General features: G+C 36.2%; 1 pseudogene; it reads right to left on the reverse strand.

The window, feature by feature from the left end:
• Positions 1-15,206: 15,206 nt before the first annotated feature.
• On the reverse strand, positions 15,207-20,936 carry LOC147824125 (glycoprotein-N-acetylgalactosamine 3-beta-galactosyltransferase 1 pseudogene; annotated as a pseudogene).
• Positions 20,937-21,750: the final 814 nt, after the last annotated feature.

Here is a 21,750-nt window from a genome sequence, read left to right on the forward strand (position 1 = left end):
AGTTTCTTTTGCTATGGATCTCCAATTTCATCACACTATCATCTGATAATATACAGAGGATAACTTCAATTCCTTTGCACTTACTTAAACATGTTCTGTGTGTGAGTATGTGGTCTATTTTGGAGAATGACCCATGTGCAGCTGAAAAGAATGTGTATTCTGATTTTGTGGGGTGGAAGACTCTGTAAACATCTGTTAAGTTCATTTGTTCAAGAGTTCAATTGAGTTCTAGTATTTCATTACTTATTTTTAGTCTAGTTGATCTATCTATTTGTGACAGTGGGGTGTTGAGTTTCCCCACTACAATTGTGTTAGTGCATATATGACTTTTCATGTCAGTTAGTATTTGTTTTATATAGTTGGGTGCACTAGTGTTTGGTGCATAGATATTTATGATTGTCATCTCTTCCTCTTGGATTCTTCCCATTACAAGGATGTAGTGCCCTTCTTCATCTCTCTTAATCAGTGTTTGTTTGAAATCTACTTGATCTGCAAAGAGGATAGCTACTCCTGCTTTTTTTCAGGTTCCTGTTGCATAAAGTATTGTTTTCCACCCTTTAACTTTCAGTCTATGAGTTTCCTTTTGAATGAAGTGTGTTTCTTGTATGCAGCATATTGTTGGATTTTGCTTCTTGACCCATTCTGCCAGTCTGGTTTTTTTGATTGGTGAATTGAGACCATTAACATTGATGGTTATAACTGAAACCTATTGACTTCTCATTGCCATGACTTTTTCTTTTTGTTGGGTTCTCCCCCTTTCCATTTAATTTCTTGTCATGCCAGATGGGTTCATTCTGCTTTGCTTTCTGAGGTTGTGATCCTCAATGTCTGTTCCTAGGATATTGTATGAAATTTTTTGGAGTGCTGGTTCGGTATTCACAAAGCTCCTAAGGTGCTCTTTGTCATGAAAGTATCTTATTTCTCCATCCATTTTGAAAGAGTTTTGCAGGGTACATCAATCTGGGTTGGAGACTGTTTTCTTTTTTCTTCCTCTGGACCAGGAGCAGTGGGACGGCAGCTCAGAAGCCCCTACCTCTGGGCTGGGCTCAGAGGGACTCAGTACCTTGGTCTGGTGGTCTGGTGTCCTCTGCGTCTTTGTAGTGTGCAACCAGGTGGCTGCTTGTCTGCAGTGGTGTGATTTGGCATCTTCCACATGACTTGGGACCTCGGTAGGGCGTGGGCAGACCTTCCGGTCTGCAGTGGGGTGATTCGGCATCTTCTTTGTGACTCGGGACCTCGGTAGGCTGTGCACAGTCCTGCCTGTGTGCAGCAGGCTGATTTGGCATGTTCTGTGCGACTCAGGACCTCAGTAGGGCATGGTCAGACCTGCCTGTCTGCAGCGGGGTGATTCGGTGTCTTCTGCATGACTCAATTGCTACATTTTAATGAACGTAGATTCTTTGTGATCCAAGTAGAATTATTTAGAGATTAAGGATAATAAATAAATGTCACTTCTTAAGTTTTCCTTTTCTGTATTGCTATTAGAAAGCATATTCTAACATTTATATACAGGTAGAATATGAAAGTAATGTTCAATTATTCTAATTCATTAAAATTTGTGCAATAGTTTTACAAAAATTTTATCTATATTTATATGCACATTAAATGAAAGTATAGACTTACTACAAAATAAGCATTATATACAGCTACATACCTATCATTTAAAAATAAAACTAAGTAAAAATACAAAGTAAATGGAAGGTTCTCATTCTCTTACTTTCCTCATCCATGTTTATTTTTAAATAAAGTGAAATACATATATCAATATTTATTAGGATTATGTATTCACAATAATAAATCTAATTTAAGATTCAGATATATTATTGCAGAGGATTACATATAGAACTGTAATACAAATAGTTTTGTTTAACATGTTATTGAAGAAGACAACTCAACTAATATGATAGAAATAGCACCAGATGAGAAATAAGGAGACAGCTCTGATCTCAAATCCTTCTCTTAATAGCTCATTAAACTAGTTAATATTTGAATTTTGAAGTATAATTTCTATATTCCATTGTAAATTTTAAATGGATTTTTATTCTTTATTTATAGCTTTATTGAAGTATAATTGACTAAATGGTATAAATTTAAGGTGTACAATGATGTATTTTGATATGTGCATCATTGTGAAACATTTACAAAGTGAAGGTAATTAATATATCCATGGCCTAATATATTTACAATATTTTATTTGCAGTGAGAACATGTAAAATTTGCTCTATTAGCAAATTTCAAATCAAGAATACAGTATTATTAGCTATAGTCACTGTGCTATGTATTAGCTCTCCTGTTTAATTCATTCTACATAACTGAAACTGTCAGTTATTACCAACTTTGCTCTGTTTCTCTCACCCTCAATCTTGTGAACACCTTTCTAACATCTGCTTTTATAGGCTAGTTAGACTGTTTTAAATGCCACATAGAGTTGAGGTCACGTGGTACTTACCTTTTTCTATCTGGCTTCTTTCACTTAGCATAACATCTTCCATGTTCATCCATTTATTTTTGCAAATGGCATCATTTCCATCTTTGCAAAAAATAAATAGTTTTTCAGTGTGTATGTGTGTGTGCATGTGCATGTATGTATGTGCACTATATTTTCTTTATTTCTACATTGACAGGCACTGTGCTTGTGTTCATATCTTGGCTCTTATGAATAATAATGCAATGAATATAGGAGTGCAAATGTCTCTTTAAAGATACCAATTTATTTATGATGGATATATACCCAGATGCTAGAGCATATGGGAGTTCTGTTTTTAATTTTTGGAAAAGACTTCATATTGTTTGCCATAATAGTTATACCAATTTACATTCCTGTGAACTGTGTACAGGATAGGATCCTTTGCTTCACAGTCTCACCAACACTTGTTACCATTTGTCTTTTTTATAACCATTCTAATGAATGTAAAATTATTTTTAAATTTTTATTAATACACATTTGCACTACATAATGATTATATTCATCATGGGAATTGGTACATGTACATAACACATCCTAATTCTTTTTATATCCTCTTCTCTGCCTCTCTCTTCCTTCCCTCTATCTCTTTGCATGGTTTCTCTTATATGAGAAACACAAATATAAGTAAATTAAAGAAGAAAATAAAATATATATATACACTAGCAAACAGTGAGGTAGATCTCTTATAAATGAGAAAGGGACAAGAGTGGTTTTGATTTTCATTTCACTGATGATTAATGATTTTAGGAATCTTTTCACATAGCTGTCACCCATTTTTTTACTTCTTTGGAGAAATATCTATAGAGGTTCAGTGATTATTTTAAAAAATCAAGTTATTATTTAGTTTTTTGCTGTTGATGTACATGAATGTATTAAACAATTGAACATTAACTCTGTTTTAGTCAATTCTCTCATCTCTGGGACACAATGCCTGACACCCAAAACTTAAAGGAGAGGGAATTTAATTTGGGTCATGGTTTAAGGGGATGCAGTCTTTGGTCAACTGGCTCCAAGGCAGGAATAATGTAATAGAAGGGCATGGTGGAACAATGATGCTTAGTTCATGGAGGCTAGGAAGCATAACAGGGGAACAGTGCCAGAGAGGAAGGTTCCAAGAATCAGATATAGTCACCAAAGTCATGCCTCCATGAGCACCCAACACATCCAGAAATATTTTCCACCATTCCCCTAGGTGTCTCCCAGGCCCAATCAGGTTGACAAGCTCAGACATCAAAACCCATTATCAAACATATAGTTTGTAAATATTTTGTCTCATTCTATAGGTTGTCTCTTCACTCTTTTGATTGTTTCCTTTGCTATGTATAACCTTTTTAGTTTGATGTAATCCTATTTGTCAATATTTGGATTTTGAGGGGCCAAATAAAAAAATGCCAGTACCAATGTCATAGTACTTCTACCCTGTTTTTTCCAGAATCATTACAGTTTTAGATATTATATTTAAATTCTTTAATGCATTCTTGAGTTAATTTTCATATATAGTTTAAGATAAGCGTCCTATTTCCCACTTCTCCATGCAGAGTTATAGTTGTTTCAACATTGTTTATTGAAGATATTCTGTCCTCATTGTGTGTTCTTGGTATTCTTATCAAATATTATTTGAAAATAAAGTTGCAAATTAATTTTGGGGTTTGCTCCTCTGGTTCATTGGTCTATGTGGTTTTTTTAAATGCCAGTTTTAATTACTATAGTATTGTGATTTTTAAAATGAAAAATAATGCCTCCTATTTTGTCCTTCTTTAAGATTGTTTTGGCTACTTTTTAGACTTCCCTGGTTCAATATTCATTTCAGAATTGTTTTTTTTAAAAAATTTATCCAAAGAATTCCATTGGCATTTTGTTGGGGATGACATTGAATCTGTAAACTCTTTTGACTGTGATAGTTCAATAATAATAATAATTCTTCCTATTCATGAACAAAAGATATCTATTTATTTTCAATTCTTTCATCAATATTTTATAATTGTCAGTGATTTTTCATGTCCTTGATTAAATTTAATCCTATGTATGTAATTCTTTTCATGCTATTACAGATTATTTTATTGATTTTTTGATAGTTAATTGTTAGTGCATACAAATGGAACGCATTTGAGGATGTTTATTTTGTATCCTATACCCTTACTGAGTTTATCAATTTAACATTTTTTTTGATATCTTATTTAGGGACTTTCACATACAGTATTTGATCATGTAATCTGCAGAGAAGGAGAATTTTACTTCTTTCTTTCTGACTCAGATGCTGTTTCTTTCTCTTGTCTAACCACTTGTTATGGCTTGTATCTAAATGTCCCTCCAAAGCTTCATGAGATCATAGGTGGGATTTTCAGAGGTGATTTGATCTAGGGTGTGTGATGCTGAAATTAAAGGTGTGATGCTGGGATTAAGGGTGTGTGATTACTAAATTAGCCCACTGATTGGTTTGGCATAGTTCTGGGTCTGAATAACAGGAAGCACCACCCTGGGTGTGGGTGGCGCTACCCAAAGGGTAGATATCCTGGAAGGGATAAAAGGGAGAGGTAGGCTGCTGTTGTTGCTCCTTTGTTGTTTTATGCACATCATGAACTATTCTCTTTGATACCCCTCTGCCATACCACTCTGCCTTGGAGGCAGCCAACTATGAATTAAAGCCTCTACAAATGTGAGCTAATTAAGCCTTTCTTTTTTTAATATTGGGTGTCAGGTATTTTGTCTCAGCAATGAGAAAAGTACCTGAGACCCTACTCTAGGTGGGCTTCCAGTAATATAGTAAATAGAATTAGTGGGAAAGTGCATATATCTTGCTTCTAATCCTAAAGGACAAGTTTTCATCTTTTCAAACATGAATGTAATGTTAGCTTTGGGTTTTGTATGGCTTTTACTATGTTGAGGTACAAGGGATGATCAAAAATATCATGACTGTTTAAATTTTAAAAAATTATTAAAGTAAAAGACACATTGCCATTAATTGCCCTTTACTTCAAATACACTTATCCCATTGCTCTTGCCACCTTCTGAAGCAATTTTGGAAGTCCTCTTTCATGAATGTCTGTAGGAGGTATGATAAAAAATACATTGAGTACTGCTGCCAAGTGCTATCCAACAGAAAGGAAAGTTGGTAAAATCCACCATGGTCCTCATGCACCTTATTTACTGCATCTAGATCTATGTACATGCTGGATCTTCCCCAAAGTCAAAATCATCATGAAAAGTAAATGTTTTGAATTCCAGGACAGTGCAACTAATGACAGTAATTGAAAAGGATTTATCATACCGCTTCAGAAAGTGGCAAATATAATGGTATGAGTGGAAGAATATTTTGAGAGGGATCAATAACAATGTGTCTTTCAGGTTAAGTTTTTTTTGTTTAAACACATATCATATTTGTTTGCTGCAAATTAACTTTTATTTAAACAATGTAAGTGACTACATGCATTTCTTTCCCCCAAAATTACCACACACACTGAGGTAATTTTTCAAAGGAGTATTAGATTGATTGTTTTAGAGGACAAAAAGTACACATGCATGTGTACCATGCATGTACACATGAAGCCATATGCAATATGAAACTCCAAGAGGGGCTGAAGTGGGAAGCTTCAATCCCCTCCTTCCAGAGGACATGGGAGGTGGTTGGCACTTTACAGGGTAGCTAATGATTTTAGGGACACTGAAGGGTCCAGGAGACAGATATTAGGTTGTCAATGATTCCTTTTGAGATTTGAGGGAACAGAGACAGAAAGGATATCTTCAGACAAAGTCTGCCTGTGATCTCTGTCCTCAGCCTTCATCCGAAAATGGTCACTGAGCTCTCATGGGGATGGACAGAGGTCAGTTATCAGCAGGTGGCTGGTCTCAAGGCCCAGGAGGGAGCACCAGAATGCAGGCTCTTCAGCATCAGCTGCATACATTTTTTTAAATCACACCTTTTATAGTTCTCATATCTAATTTGTTGAGAGTCTTTATCATTAAAAGATGTTGAATGTTGTTCATATGTTTTGCTCCTTCTATATGTTTGTCTAAAGGTATTTTTAAAAATGTCTCCTTTGGTTATTTAAACTGTATTGCTCAGTTTCTGCAAAACTAGTAGATTTTTTTACTTTCTTAATTTTTACCCATCTATCAATGCATTATTGCTTTTGTATCCAGACATTGAACAACTGCTGTTTTCACAGACACACTTCAGCATATATATGTAGTATATTCTGGCACCTAAAGATATGCCCTTTAGAGTTGAAACAGATTGGAGTTAAAGAATGACTATGCTATAGAAGACAAAGTAGGTTTTCAACTTTCTTCCTACTACTGATTTCTAGTTTCTTCAGTCATGTTCAAAAAAGATACTTGGTGTAACTTCAATCTTTTAAATTTTGGTAAGACTTAAATCTGTGACCAAGGATACTATCTGTCCTGGTGAATGGTCTATATATGCTTGAGAAGAATATGAATGCCCCAGTAAAATTGGAAGTTAAGTGTGAGAGACCTTGAGAATGCCATCTCTTTGACAGATATCTATCTGCTTTATCAAAGTAGAATTTGGGAATTACAGGTCTTAATGATATTTAAACTGTATTAACCTTTTAAAGCACAAACTGGTGCTTTAACATGTCCTTAAAATTTTTAGAAGCTCTTTTATTTAGATGAAAGGCAATTCTAACACTACCTTAAATCTTTCAGAGGCTGTCATAATGACTACATACCCACATATTTTATTTGATTTTTACTATTAAGAATTTTTTACTAAGCCAGAAGTGTAACATGAGAAAGTTTGATTTTCTAACTCAGTAGGTACTGGGCTATATTTCCTCCAAATTCTGCTTGAAGACAAAATAATTCTCTCTTTTAACTCATCTCTCTCTGTCCCTTATCATAACAGAAATAAAATGTCATTTTCAAGATCTGTCTGGCAACCTCCTTAGCAAAGGAAAAAGTTCCCTAGGTTCCCCTACGTAACCCCAGCCCCCATTCTCCCAAACCATGGAAACAGCTTCCTCTGTTATTTCAATCTCTGCCTGCTACCCGGTCTCAAAACCAAGGCCACATGCTGGAAGTTTATCTTTTGGCGCCACTCCACACTTAGCTTCCACTTTTACTCTCAGTTATCTCTTGCACCATGAAAATGACCCCAAAGTGCAATTGCCAGTTCACAATAAATTTCTTTGGCTTATAGTGATGCAGGGCTGCAGTTTGGGCTGGGCTCAGCCATGTGCTATCTTTGCTGCATTCCCTCATGTGACTTGGTGCAGTGTAGCCAGGCACACTGCCTCTGAGCTAACTGGCTTGGTCAGTTAACTAGGGCATGACTGGGCCACGTGCCCTTTGTTATCTGGCAGGCAAGTTCAGCCTCTTGCACACAGTGGGACAGCAGTGGTCCCAAGATCAGTGGTTAGTGAAGTTCTAATGACTCAAGAACTTTGAAGCTTGTGCTTTTGTTACTTTTGTCAATATTTCATGACCTAAAAAAGTTCCATGCAGTCTAAATTCAAGGGATATAAGAAAGATCTCTTTTGTTTATTATCTCTTGCTTCCTGTAGTGTGTAAGTTCTTTTCTTCTGATTTCATTTTGCTCTTTTGTTAGACCACAGCCTCTTAAGAAATGGTGGATTTTTGTTGTTTTGAGAACTCTCCTATTTAAAAATGTTCTTGTGTTTCCTTCTATAGTATTCTGCCCTTTTGGGGGAGGGGATACTAGTGATTGAACCCAGGGACTTCACATGGAGCAACATCCTCAGCTCTTTTTATTTATTTTGAAAACGTCAAGACAGGTTCTAAGTGTCTAAGTCTGCCTTCTGTAGTTTGGCTTGATATGCAATCTAAGTAAGATATTCTGTCTGACATATTTTGAAGGCATTTCTCCATTGTCCTCTGTTTTCCATTATGATTGTTGAGAAAGCTGAAGAGATTCTAAATTTTGATCCTTTGCAATTGAACTAGATCTCTTTTGTTATGAAACTGTGACTCAGTTTCTGTCTCTTAAAAATTACTGTATCTTATCTCCTTCAATGTTGCATGTACAATAACATCCATGTGAGGTCATGGGAGTAAAGAGCTCAGTGGAGGTTTAGCATGTAAAAATTGTTACTTATGAAGGTTCTAATGTGTCCTGCAAAGTTTATGTGTTGGTAACTTAATAAGGTGGGACCTTTGAGGAGTAGTTATCATGAAGGCTCTGCCCCCTTTTGCTCCATCATACTCTCTTGTCCTTCACTGTGGGATGACTTACCAAAAGACCTGGCTAAGTGCAAGCCCTTTGATCATTGGTTTGCCAGGCTCCAGAACTGTAAGAAATAAACCTCTAGCCAGGTGTAGTCATTCATGCTTGTGATCTCAGCACTCCAGAAGGCTGAGGCAGGAGGTCCTCATGTTTTTGTCCAGTTTAGGCAATTTAGCTATTTAAAGAGAATTTGTCTCAAAAACAAACAAACAAAAAACAAAACAAAACAACTAAAAAGGCATGGGGATATAGTTCAGTCCTGGAATCAATCCGTGGTATCACTAAAACAAAAACAAAAAAGAAAACAGAAGGAAAAAAAGAAAAAGAAACCCCATACCTTTGTAAATTATCCAGTTTCCAGTTTGCTTCATATGTATATTCTATAGCAGCCAAAACAAATGAAGACTCCCCTTCCATGGAAGTATAACACTCCACATTCACCCTTTCCTACTAGGATAACTCCAACAACCACAAAAAACAAGGTCTTGGCACATATAAAATTATTTCTCATTATCTCAAATAACAAACCTCATCAAAACATCCTTAAATATATTTTGTAAATTGACTGAAAAGGAAAAAAGGTGGAATTATAGTTTCATTTTTGTCTCAGCACTTTTGGATGAGAATTTCTTTATCCTTTTGAAAAGCTTCTGCTTGAGCCATAAGTCTGGCTCTGCATACTGGTATATGTAGAGTTGCCTTAGAAGAGGCTGCTGGATCAAAAGTGAGAGGAGAGCTTTGAGATCACATGCTAGGAAACCTAATGCTTACTTCTGATAAGAGGAAATATGGATGATTATTCTTAATATTAAAGGCTCATGCTTCCATTAAAAGGGCAATTCGATAGGAAAAAGAAAGAAAGAAATGATACTGTATTGAAATGAAAGTCTAAAATTATAGCAAACATTCATTCCAAACTGTCCACAAGGAAGACAGTTGTCTTACACTATTAATTAGTACTGAATATTAAAGGGTTAGGAAAATTGATTCAATATGAGATTTAAAAAACCTTGCTCTGTTTTGTCCTTACTTCTCTTTCTTCAATATTTCAGATGATAAAAAGGTGTTAAAATGACATAGTATCTCCTTATCCTGCAAATGTGAATATGAAATGTGACTAAAAAAATTAAATCTCAAGTTGTAAGTTCAAAAAAACAAAAGAAAATATTTCAGTTGTTCTGAAAACACCACCTACCCAAGAGGAAACTAGCTTTGCAAATGTATTCCCTTTTCCATTCAAAGAAGAATTTGTTTTTTGCAGGTGCAAATGGGAAATCAGAAAATATATTTAAAAGAATTTTAATTTTTAATATATATACCTTATTATTGTGATTATTTTGTGAGTTTGAAAGAGACTGTAAAAGTTCAATTAAGATCGCATAAAAATATCAAGCAGAAATGGACAAAGCAAATAACTGTTCATCTAAAAAAGTTTCAATCATCCTTGGTAGTTGTGTTTATTCCAATTTTATATCCACTATCATTTCATCTATTAAATACATAGGGCAATAATAGATATTGTATTCTATCTTGACCAGGAACATGAAATAAAACAATAAATAAAACAATACTAAATCTCAGATTACTATTTCAGAGGGTAATTTTGAACTCAGTATATGCTTACCATATGCCCATGATAAAGGAAGTATTTTTCCATTTAATTGTCTTGTGGCCTTATACATAAACTGAGGCTCACTGAATTGTCTTCAAACCTCAGAAATTTACGGTTCTAAGGAATAATGACAAGTAAACAGAAAAATAAAATGGTTTTATTATAATCATCGTAATACAAGATTCGTTATCATAAGGCTATAAGAGAAGTATAAATGTTCTGTAGTAATGTGGTCCTTTGATATCTCTTCTTCAGTGAAGACTCAGACATTTGATGTAATTATAAAATTATTAATAAAATGTGCTATGACGTATATGGGCAGATAGTGACAGGAGACACAAAGACCTATTAGGATGCTGCCTATTAGGCCTATTCTAGGCCAACATTAATGAGCATCTGAATATGAAAATCTTATTTGACCAGGAAAGAAGGGGTGGATATGGGAAATATTGTGAGAGGCTTGAGTAATAAATTCATTACCATCCTAAGGAAAAGACTTAGGATAAAGGAAAGAATTATAAAATTATTACAAAGATGTTTGACATCTACAGCCCTCAGAGTGATCAGATTTGAGAAATTTTTTCAAAATATAACCCATCAGAGGGATGTCATCTGCTCCTTGCTCAGACAGTGTGGGCATCTCAAGTGAACCTTTATTGGATAAAATTCCACTGTGTATCGAGTGCAGGAGTAGGTATTTGAGGAAATTACAAACTCAGATAAAAACTATTCTTACCATGGAACCCTTGCAATCTTTGGAAACCTGGAATCTGACATATTCTTGTCATGTTCGGATCCCAGAGGGAGGCTGCCCCCTCCTATCAGCTGAGGACCAGAGGAAGAGGCTGACAAATGCCGTTCAGATTGCACTTACCATTTCTGCTTCCACTTCCTCTGAATATTATCTTGCTAATTTCTTTCTCAAGTACATGAGACAGCATTTAAAGGCTTAAGAAAGAAATGAGAAATGAGAATCACCCAGCCTTTCTCAGTGCTATTCCAATGCTGTTCTCCTGACTGAGACCACAGGGTCTCTACACATAAATCCAATGGACATATCTCTGCTCTATGGCAGTTAGGAGGGAGAGAAATGGCATAATAACAGAAAAACAACTCCAATTGACTTCACCAAGGAAAGAATTTTTATTGGTTCATAAAATATAGAAGCCTTAGGCTTACAGCTCTCTAGTTGTTGTGTTGGGGGAAAGAGAGACAGCTCAGTGTTACAGTCAAGTGTTTCGACTCTGTGTTACAGCTACAGCAATTTGAAGACTTGAGAATCCAAAATCCTTTCAAAGAGGTGGAGAAGCCACCTTTGATTAGCCAGCTGGCTTGGACGAGTTAAAGTACTCGGAATCGAGCCCCGAATTGCAGGGAGAGTCAGTTTATACACAGCTGGGGAAAGGAAGTTGAGAGGAACCTTTTAAGGTGGAGGCATAGCTAGAAGTGGAAACCTCTCCAGGTGGAGTTAACAGAACATTCTTGAAACCTTAGGTGCAGGGCCTACAAACAGTTACACTGTTTGAACAGAACACTTTTGATACATTGGGCAGGAACATTTTGCAGCACAAACAGTTACATTTATGGCAAAAACATGGGGGTCGGGGGCGCAAAGGCCTGCTCTGTTGTGTATTGTTGCTTTATCAGTTGTTTCAGTAAGAGCCCTGACTTGGAGGCCCATTGGCCTGCTCGGCTTTCAGGCCATCCTTGTGCTCAAGGGAACCACACACTGATTGTTCACACCTGGGCCGTGAACTGCACCACTTATTCCAAATCCATCTAGAGGACTCAATATTTTGTAGTCTATATTTTATGCCTCTTCTTTTATCTCTATTTCTTGGCTCTCAGTAATCTAGGGAATCTAGGCTCCTACCCCATTGAACTTTTACTTTCTCAGGAACCCATATTTTCTCTTACCCCTGAGTCTTCACATAAGCTATTTCTTTTACGTGGAACAAATCTGCCCTGTTTCACCTTAGTAACTGTTATGCCTTGTGTCTAGATCTCTTTCCAAAGCCTCATGCAGTCATAGGTAAGGCATTTTAGCCATAGGTAGAGCTGCATCAAGAGTGTGTGATGCTGGGATTAAGGGTGTGTGATTACTAAACTAGTTCACTGATTGGTTTGGCATAGCTGAGTGGATAAAAGGAAGGCACACGTTGGGTGTGAATGCTACCCACCCTAAGGGCGTGTAGCCTGAATATAATATAAGAGGAAAAAAGGCTACTGTGACCACTGCTCCTTGCTTCCTCACTATTTTGCTGCCCTCCTACCTTCTTTGCTCCATGAACTGTTTCTTATTTCTCTGCCCTTCTGTGTGCCACAATGCATTGGAGCCAGCCAACTATGAACTGAGACTTCTACAAACTGTGAGATAAATAAATCTTTCCTCCCTCAACTTGTGGGTGTTGAGTATTTTGTCTTACAATGAGAAAAGTAACTAAGATAGTACTTTCTACTTCATCTTGCTAACTTCTACTCATCCTTCTAGTCTCAACCAGATATCATTTCCTGTAAGGAAACTTTCTGGATACCATCCTTTCCTCCAATATAGGTCATGGGATTTTCCTGTTTCCATTATCTCCTCTCATTGTACTAGAGCACTTAATCAGAAGGGCTATTTACTTGTCCTTTTATGTATGGATCTCCATTCTCATAATTGCTCTCCCCAGTGATTCACTTAAAAATATGTCTAATGGCCAGGAACGGTGGTATGTACCTACAGTCCCAGCTACTCTGCAGGCTGGAGGCAGGAGGATTATAAATTCAAGGTCAACCTAAACAATTTAGTGAGACACTGTCTCAAAATAAAATTTAGAAATGTGAGGCCTGGGGGGTATAGCTCAACACTCCCTGGGTTCAATCTTGAATACCAAAAGAGTAAAAAGAAGTCTAATGTATCAACATATTTACATTTATTTGTGTCTTGACATTTTATTAAGTCCAGAATATCTAATTTTGTTTCCCAAGAATTACAGAAAAACAGTATATGCTATTTTGCCCTTCCAAATTCTTTTAGCAGCTTTTCTTATAGAATTATATGAGGTGGTATTATAATGACTTTTAAGATACTAAGGTGTTAGCTACATTATATCATCAGCTACTTTTAAGAAATATTACCATATAGATGTGAATGAAATCATTATTACATATTTCAAAGTTTGCTCTCCATTTTACATTCTTGTTCTGTTGAAATGTAGAGCTTAAAACCTACAATCTTCAAGAATTGATTTAAACCCATGTGAGTAAATAAAACACTCATCTTTATTGCTTGCCAGAGTCTATTACTTGCATGTAGAAAGCCTGGAGAAAAGTCACGTTTTTATACACTTATTTTATAGTGCAGACATTTTTATTCTATTTTCACTTTCTTGAAGGTTTTGTTTTTCTTCTGCCTGGTCTAGGCTAATATACTCTTAAAAGGGTTTCTCACATAGCATTTAGAAATTTTTAACATGAGCATTTTGTGCAATAGTTTAAACTTCTTTGCTTAAAAATAGGCAAAAGACACTTAAAATATTTCTAAAAATATTTCTTTTAAAATAAGTCACAAGACTTTAAAATATATTCATGACATTATTATTTCAGATATTTAAAAAATTCCAACACATATCAACTCTGCCACATAAAGCACTGCCTACCAGAAAAATTAATTTCTTTCTAATAATATTTTATTTTAATAAAAATTATTAACTTGTAGCGTCCTAAAATGTTGAATTCTGGAGGAAAGGAAGTTGAAATACAGCATAAATTAACTCTAAATCTAATTTTAGATTTGGTTTTTCTAAAGAGAATTTAAAAACAATTTAAAATTAATCTGTGATAAAATGTCTATTTCAAATTTGCTTTATAAACATGTGTTTTTTAAATCAATAGAGGCTAAATTTGGCATAAACTTTTGCCTCACAGGTGGCCAATGTATGTTTCTAAATATGTACGATAAAGAAGTAGAAAAACAAAGCAACTGAGTTAGTTTTGTTTTGTTTCATTTTTTTCAGGATTAACAGCAGGAAGAACTCTAAACTTTAGCTTAACTTCCCATTTTAATGACTAGATATTGATAATTAGTTTAAAGTAGTAAATTTTCAAGGCAAGACAATTATCAAGGCAGGAAAAAAATTTAATATATCCTTTCATTTTCAATCTCATAGGAAAATCTGAAATTTATCATCAAAAAATTATTAGTAAGTTGTTGAAGTCCTAATCTTACTAATAATATCCAAATTCATCTCGTAAATATAGTAAGAGACCAGAAAGACTCTGAATATTACTTATTGTGGCAAAAGATTAACCACTAATTAGAACCAAGTATGTAGCATAATCAAGATCCATGATTTCATAATGTGATTTTATTAGTGCACTTTAGGACAAGTGGCATTCTTCTTTTCTGAAAGAAACACATCAACTATAAAGCATCATGAAGAAATATTTATTAGACTAAAAAGTATGTGTACTAGGGGGGAAGTTAGTAGTGCATTTATGTCATATGAAATCTAAGCTGATGTCTTGAGTTTAAAATCAATGAAGTATAAAGCAGAATTGTTTAGCACCATGTGTGTTTCTCCAACTTGGTGGAGTACAATTTTAGCAAGTTTGACTGCTATATTTTTTCATTGACACTAATGCACATAGTTAGAAACAGGTAATAAAATATTTTTCTGCTATCTGACCATTGTCTTAAACTTTTAAGATGCATGCATACTTTAATACACTTCCCTGCTCCTAGAAATACTTCAATTTACAGCCATTTTCTAAGATGGAATGTTCACTTGGGAAGAGTTACTATTGGAACCTAAGTTTTCACTCCAAAGATCCTTCTTTGGTGTAATACTAGTCATTCTAGCATTGCTCTTTCATGGGTTTCTTAAGTTTACTTTTGGATCTGCGTTTCTATTTCCTTTGCTTCTTTAGTATATTCTCCTTTAAGACAAGCTAATATCTGTATAAACAACCATATAGATGAAGATGATGAGGTATTCTAACTCATACATGGTGGTAGCACCTGCATAGTGAAAAGGAACTGCAAAATCAGAATAGCAACCAGTACTCTTTACAGAAATATAATAATTACAGGTCCATTATCAAAAGTTTTTGAATAGAAGACCTAGAATTAAGTGCTCATTTGTTAGAATTGATGGAAATTTCCCTTTTTCCAGTGGGATCTCTGAAATCTTCTAGTTTCACCTTGTTGATTTGCATGCATCTCCCCAGCACTGTCTTCAGGTCAGAAAAGAGTTGTACAGGTGTTTGTTTTAACCTCATCAACCAATCTCCCCAAGGCTTCTTTGCTTAGTGCATCTCAAGTAACCTTACTTCACATGCTTAAACCTTATTCCAAAGTAAACTAGTTCTTCAAGGTCATAGCTTTTGAGAAGCCATCTTCAGTTTTCTAATGTGATATATGTGTCATCATCTGCTTTAATGAATCAGTCTGCATCTTCTAGGTAATGCTCATGAACATACTAAAAGGACACTTGGCTTCTGCCTTCTTTGGGTGTTTCCCTCAGTAGGGAAGTCCTTATTTTTCTGTGAGCTAATAAACAATACTTTATTACAACATTGGTTCCACATAGTTCTAAAGTGTTTGCCTCTTTTCTTTTGATTTTGAGGGTTTGTCATCAACCAGCAAAAAACTTTACCTTCTAATAGAGCTTTTCTTCTGTTTATGATGACCAGTATCTAACTTTAAACTTAGTCAGGCTTTTTATATGCTTCTATCCAGTATAATTTGAACACCTTGCATGAAGAAATGAGAAACCCAAACTATAAATAACTTAAGGTGCAAAATAAAAGATAAGATAATAGGAAACAAGGAGATGGGACTTTTGCAGATGGGAAAGGAATCTAGAGAGGGAGGGAGAAGGGAAGAAGAGGTTGCCAAAGGAAAAAGAATTAATACGAGATATGTACATGTACCAACTCCTCACAATGAACATACTCATTATGTATCAAAAACATGTACTAATAGAAAAAAAGTTTTCGCTACATGTCACCCCGTTCTTCCAACAAAGTAGCAAGTAGTGGACAGCACAACAAAACTCAAGTGCTCATCCACAGAGGAAGATTAAGCGATGTCCTCAAATGCTGAAGGCCAGTTTTGCATCAACTTCTGACAGCAGCATTGGCTCTTGCTGCTCCTGAAGGGCTGTGAGGGGTTCCTGTGGGTCCCTGATGCTCTCCACAGTCTCGGGTGTGCACAGGTGGTCAGGGCAGTTGCACTGGAGGTGGCAGAAATAGCCTGCAACACTCTAGCTTCAATGGCCCATTGTGTGTGTACATGTGTGTACATGTGTGTGGAATTCTGTGTCAGGTCATGTTTGAACTGTGCATTATTTCTGTTACATTTGTCACTAAGGAACAACTGTAAAGACTATAAAATTTATCCATCTGTTGAATCAAAGTTGCAGGTGGCAATTTTTAGGATTATTAAATGTAATACGGGCTCAGATCATAAATGAGAATCTAAACAATAAAGGTTTCCAAAGAAATAAGCTTTAAAAAATGATGTCCTTTAAAAATGCATATTGCAATGATTTTCAATAAACATTAGAAACATGTAAATTAACTTTCACCTCAGTTTAATGTTCAGAAGCTACTACAGGCTCAGTTAAGATATTTTTATGTGGAAGCAGATTATCTTTGAAACTGATTTTTTTCTTTATTATTAGTTAGATTGGATTAGGATTCTGAAAATTCCTTCTATATTTAAGGCTATTTAAATGTGTGATTTAAGTTGACCACGAGGGTGAAAAAGGATAATAAAAATTTGACTTTTCTTATAAGTAGTATTTGCCACTTAGGCCCTTTCTGAACATTAATTCATCTAAGGAGACAATAAAAACAAGTTCACATTTGTCTGTGATAGTAAAGTTAAAGACAGTCTGTGTATGTATGCAACTATACAACTGATTGTAGACAACTGTGTGAACAACTAATAATGCAAACAAAATAACAAGCCAGTGGTTATTAGCCACTTGTTCTGTAACCTATCAGTGTACCAAGTTGTATGAATGATGCATGATATGCTTTCCATTCTTTCTTAAAAATAAGGATCTCCTGAGACTTCTGGATCAAATAGGACCCCAAGAGGAAAGAGTTTTCATTCTCAAATTCATGTATTTAAGAAGGGTTTTGTTTACAATGGAAATAATCCCCAGGGTTTCTCCAGGGCAGTAGTCCCCAACCTTTTTGGCACCAGGACCCAGTTTTGTGGAAGATAATTTTCCATGGCTGGTGGGGTGGGGAGTGAGGGAGATATCTCAGGATGATTCAGAAGAGCTTGAAACTTAGATCCCTCAAAATTTTAGTTCAAAGTAGATTTCTGCTTTGTAGAGCCCAGTGATGTGAAGAGGCTATAAACACAGATGAAACTCTATTCCTTTCCTGCTGCTCATCTCCCACTGTGTTGTCTGGCTACTAACAGGCACTGGACCAGATTACACGGGTCCATTGCCTGGGGTTTGGGGACCCTTGCTCTGGTGATCCACAGGGAACAGGGTAAGAAATTGCAGCAGCTGTGCTCTTCCTATCCTCTAGCCTGAAAGGTGGAACCTCAAATGTTAACAGAAAGAAGTTAATAGAGACACCAAGTAGAATCAGAATGCAAGTGTGTCATAGTTTAGATCTAGAACCCCCCCCCATCTCATATGTTCAAAGGTGAGGCTTTTGGAGGAAGATTGGACCCTAAGGACACTTACACTCATCAGTGGATTGAGCCACTGCGGAGTTTATAGTTGAATGTGCTGTTAGGCTATGAGCTCTGGTTGAAAGAAGTGTGTCACTGAGGGTGTGCCTTTGGAGGAGGTATCTTCCTCCCCAGCTCATCCCTTCTCTTCCTGCTTCCTCATTGCCCTCAGGTAAGCAATTTTTCTCCATGATGCTTTTCCACCATATCTTTTCTGCCTTGGAGCCAGCCGGCCATGACTGAATCCCCTCAAAACTATGAGCCCAAATTAACCTCTCCTCCTTTAAATTGAAGGTGTCAGGTATTGTGTCTCAGAGATGGAAAAGTAACGAGACCCTCTTAGGTTTTCCTTCTTCATCTTTTCCTAAAAGATGAACTAGTGATTGAAGAGCTAAAAAAGAGAACAAATAGATAATCATTGCCTTAGTTTTTTGAGGGATCTCCATACTTAATGGATAAAGAAAATGTATTTATACAGGATGGAGACTATGCTGCCATCAAAAAAGATAAATTCAAGTCATTTGTAGGAAAATACAGGCAATTTAAGAGCATAATGTTAAGTGAAATGAATCAGACACACAAATTTAAATATTGTGTAACTTCTCCTATATGAGAATCCAAAAATATAAATAATTAAACAAATAAAAGATAGACAATATGAACAGAAAGATAAATCTTTTGGATATGGGAAGCAGATGTAGAAATGGAAGGAGGAGAAGGGAGGACAGGAGAAAGGGAATAAAAAGAATTAAATTAGTTAAGCACATGGACCTACTTCCTAAAATGAATGTAAAACATTATGTACTGCAAATATATACTAAAATTTTTTTAAAAAGAAATAATCATTGTCACCATCCTTTTTCCAGCTTGTCCCACTGCAACTGTTCTCCCTAAGGCCACTGGCCACTGAAACTAAATCCACTGAGCACCTTGTTGCCACCCTTGTAGTTAGCAGAAATCTCTCAGTTACAAGTGGTAGAAATCCAGAGTAAACTGGCTAAGGCAAAAAGAAGTGTTTAGATCACATAGTTGAAAGTGATAGAGAAAATTTAAACTATAGGTTAGTTATTAAGGTAGCTGAAGTCGAATAAGTAATGTATTCCTTTAAGATTTACCTTTCCCGTAACTCTTACTGTTTAAGGTGATGGCTAACTGACACTTTGACCTGTAACCTAGCTGCAGATAACATTTAACCTGAGGAAAACAGAGTAGAAATGTTTGGGTAGTTTACAATGTATGTGTTTTAAGTGCCATCTGTTTGTTATTTGTCTGTGACTATAACCATTAACAGGAACTAGTTGTAAAAGGGAAACAGAAATTTTACTCACTAAGACCACCAGGAATGAGGTAATGGCTAAAAGAAGGTATAAAAGGAAATGTTAAAACAAAGGATGGCACACTCTGACCAGACCAGTTTCTGGTGGTCCTGCCTGCTTTGAGTAAACTTTTATTATTTTACCCAAATTCTGGGTCTCCATGTATTTCTTTCCGCAATTCTGGAACAAAAGTTCTGAATTTATAGCTTTTGACCAGTTCCTGTGAAAGTGGTGAGATTTTGCTTCATTGTTCTGGCTGGGTGACGTGTCAACCCTGTGACCACCAAAAGGAATTCTTGATGGAATGTGCCTGGGTCAAGTTCTAAGCATGAGGCCGTTAGATGAATTTCCTCAGTCTACAGCATATGAGCTTACAGCAAAGGAAGCCTGGCTCCCTGAAGGAAAGTAACAGTGCCTTTGCCAGAAGAAGGGACAATTTGCTAAAATTCACTATTTTTTTTTTGTCCTTTGTGACTTGTCATAAATATTTGATCCCAGTGACTTCTTTCTTTACCAAACACTTTTCTTGCTTTCTTTGAAATTAGTTGTGTTTTCTTCCACCCCTGGGTCATTTGTGAGTAGATATCCTTATAGGATGCACAGTTCACAGTTCATACACCAGCCCCAGAAAACCTTAGCCCTCCCTCTTTCCTTCATCTCTTTTCTTGGTGTATCCCCCCATGTCATGGTAGATAAGCCCAATGGTAGCTCATATTATTCTAGCAGTGCAAAATCCTGGCTGCTACTGCCACAGGTTCATCTCCCTCCTGTCTCTGGCTCTAAGGGGCTGGTTTTAGCAAAGTTGTATGGAACATACCCTAACATGGGGAGCTGTTGCAGACTGAGTGCCTGTTGCACCACAAGGAATCCCCAAAGCCTGGGCTTTCTAGGCAGCTACTTGAAAGGACAGGGTAAAGAAACCTGTGAATATGGAGTGTTAATATACAGGAGACCTACTTTGATCAATAAGAGACAGGAAATGGGGAAAAGAGCATATACATTACTTGTCCTTTTCTTGCCCTGAAAGCAAAATAAAACCAGGCATGGTGGATGCCTTGAATTCCAGCACTCTAGAAGGCTCAAGCAGGAGAATCTCAAATTGGAGCTCAGCCTGAGTAACTTAGCCTCTTAGTGAGCTCCTGTATTAAAAAAAAGGGGGGGGGGCGGGCACTGGATACGTAGCTCAGTATGAAGGCCCTGGGTTTGATCTCTGGTACCTCAAACAAAAACAAAAGCAACAACAACAACCAAAACCAAAACTCTTTCCTGGGCTTTTTATGGGCTTTTGGAGATGCCAGTGTGAATATGCACATGCATATCTTATTCTGCAAGGCTGAGCACATACCTGAGGTTTTGGTTATGCGAGAGGCCCTGTGACACCAAAGGAATTCAGTTGGTCCCTTTTGAGACCCCTGAAGTGAGTTAAATTTAGATATATTATTTATTTATCAGACTTCCGGAGCATAAAAAAGCACTCTTGTGAGTATCTGTTTCTGGTTTACTTCCTTTGAATGCTGTTGGATCACAGCATTTCAGTTCTTTAAAAAAATCTAAAAAGTTTTTTCATTAGTCCAGGTTTGCAGTACATAATGATTATATTCATCATGAGTTGTAGGTGGACATAACACATCTTAATTCTCTTTACTTTCCATTCCCGTCTACCTTCCCCCTTTCTTCCATCTCTTGGTTCCCTTCCCATCAACACTATCATAGAATGAGCCATAGAATATGCCATAGGAGTAAAGAGAACAGCTTCATATTTCAGATATGAGATGATTTCAGACAAGATTATACAATTGTCATTAAATTGTTGTGCCTTCTATGAACCTACCAAGGTCAATTGCCAAGCAGATCTAGCTCCCTGTGCTCTATGGCCTCTGCTGAGCATACACTCACCTCTCTCTCCTATTTAGATGGAGGGTATTTCAAAGGTAAGGGACTGCATTCTGCTCCTCTTTCTAGCTCTGTGTCTAGCACAGCGATGAGCATGTTATTTAAATTCAATTAACATGTGCTATCTAGTAGATAACAATGACAATTTCTGTAGAGATTATTTACTAGAAAATCAAACAATGGGTTGTCATATTTATGTATGTTTTAAGATATAAACTACTATGAAATGTGGCTCCATTATTTCATTCTGTTGTGGTTAGACTGGGTTGATGGAAATCAGATTAAGTTGATTCATCTCAAAAGACCTAATTTATTCCAAAGTAATAATCTTAAAGAATTAATTATGAATAAGAAAAAGTTTAGTGAACATCTTAGGAAATTATAATGTTAACTTTGTATGTATATGTAAATAGACTTTGAATTAGTTGAGAAATGTGATTTTGAAAATTTTTTTGGTGCAATATTTACACATTTAAAAGCTGAGTTAACGACATTTTACATTAAAAATCTGATGTTGGAGCTTGGGAAGATGGCGCAATGGTGAGCAGCAGAGAGAGAGCCTCTCCTAGGCTT

Source organism: Heterocephalus glaber, unplaced genomic scaffold, assembly GCF_053883595.1.
Source record: "Heterocephalus glaber isolate CG9 unplaced genomic scaffold, H.glaber_assembly_v1.0 deba00001553, whole genome shotgun sequence".
NCBI classification, from domain to species: domain Eukaryota; kingdom Metazoa; phylum Chordata; class Mammalia; order Rodentia; family Bathyergidae; genus Heterocephalus; species Heterocephalus glaber.